The sequence below is a fragment of the Lontra canadensis genome, unplaced genomic scaffold, assembly GCF_010015895.1.
Source record: "Lontra canadensis isolate GAN:19392208 unplaced genomic scaffold, GSC_riverotter_1.0 scaffold363, whole genome shotgun sequence".
Classification (NCBI taxonomy): domain Eukaryota; kingdom Metazoa; phylum Chordata; class Mammalia; order Carnivora; family Mustelidae; genus Lontra; species Lontra canadensis.
Window position 1 is genome coordinate 116218 of NW_022631357.1, and position 1485 is coordinate 117702.

At 37.8% G+C, this 1485-nt stretch overlaps 1 pseudogene; it reads left to right on the forward strand.

The window, feature by feature from the left end:
• The first annotated feature begins 278 nt into the window (after nucleotides 1–278).
• LOC116862865 lies at nucleotides 279–533 on the forward strand (annotated as a pseudogene).
• Nucleotides 534–1485: the final 952 nt, after the last annotated feature.

Genomic DNA, 1485 nt, shown 5'->3' on the forward strand with positions numbered 1-1485 from the left:
ACTGGACCAGATGGACTTAACAGATATATCCAGAACATTTCATCCTAAAGTAGCAGAGTATGTATTCTTTTCAAGTGCACATGGGACATTCTCCAGCATAGATCACATACCAAGTTACAAATCAGGCCTCAACAAATACAAAAAGATTAAGATCATACCATACATTTTTTTTCTGCCCATAACACTATGAAACTTGAAATCAACCAATAGAAAAATTTGGAAAGACCACAAATACATGGAGATTAAACAACATGCTACTAAAGAATGAATGGGTCAGCCACTGCCATGAATAGCATAGGGGAGGCCTGCACCAGCGTGAAGTGTGAGTTTGACCAATGCTTCAAATGGTGGTTTGCCAAGAAGTTTTAAAGGGTCGGCTCCGAAGAAGACCCGTACACCAACCCCTTCAAGTGCTATCAGCAGTATTCAGAAAGCAATAAAGGAGGAGATTCCCAATGAAGGACTGGAATTCATGGGCCATGGCAAAGAAAAGCCCCAAAACTCTTCTTGACCTTGAAAGTCACCTTGACAGTCACTCCTCCAGTCAGGAAATTGAGGACACTAGATTTCATCAATTAAGACTGTGAAAAAAGTCATCAATTTGATGGGTTTAGGAGGGAGGAGGTTTCTCTCCCCCTTCCTGTCCTCTCACTTGTGAAAGATGATGAACCATCACTCTGCTTTGAGATGATTTCTCACTTGCTTTGGCATCCTTGCAGGAACTCCATGTGCTAAAACTAAATGATTTCTTGGGATTATGGTTGCAATACTTGGTCTGGGATCAGCTTTAAATATCCTTTGTATGTAAATACTGATAAACTTGTCAGAATGATCAGGGTTGCCTGACCTCTTGAGTTTTGTGGTATATTGTATATACAACCAAGTATATTGTATATACTTGTATATACTTGTATATTGTATATACTTGTATATACTTGTATATTGTATATACAATTGTATATACAACTAAGTATATTGGTGGGAGGTATAATTCATGCAAACAATTAATTAGGATCACTCTTTTCTCTCAGGGAGCTAAGGCTCTGAAAAGGGATCCCAGCCCAATAGTTTTAACCAATGCTTGGGAGCACGGTTTCATTTTCATATAATAACTTTTAAGATTGCTGGTGGATTGGGTTAGCCAAGAGGAAGACAGCTTAAACAGACAGTTCCCTGCCTTAAGAAGAGGTGTCAATTTCTAATTAAGTTGTGAAAGCTTGAAGAATGTTGCAGTATACACATTTCAGAGCTCATAGTGTAAGTTAGGAAATAAAATCCTTGGAGTAACAATGGAGGAAGATGCTAAATTGCAAAATTTGCTATTGCCAGCTTTCAGATCAAGTCAGTTAATGAAGCCAACCTACATTATCATAAAAATTGCCAAAATGCTGCATCTGATTAAATGGAAGAAGAGTTTGTTTTATTTGCCTATGTACACACCCTGTCCTGTGATATCTGTAATTATGAAGATGGAATAAATAGTAA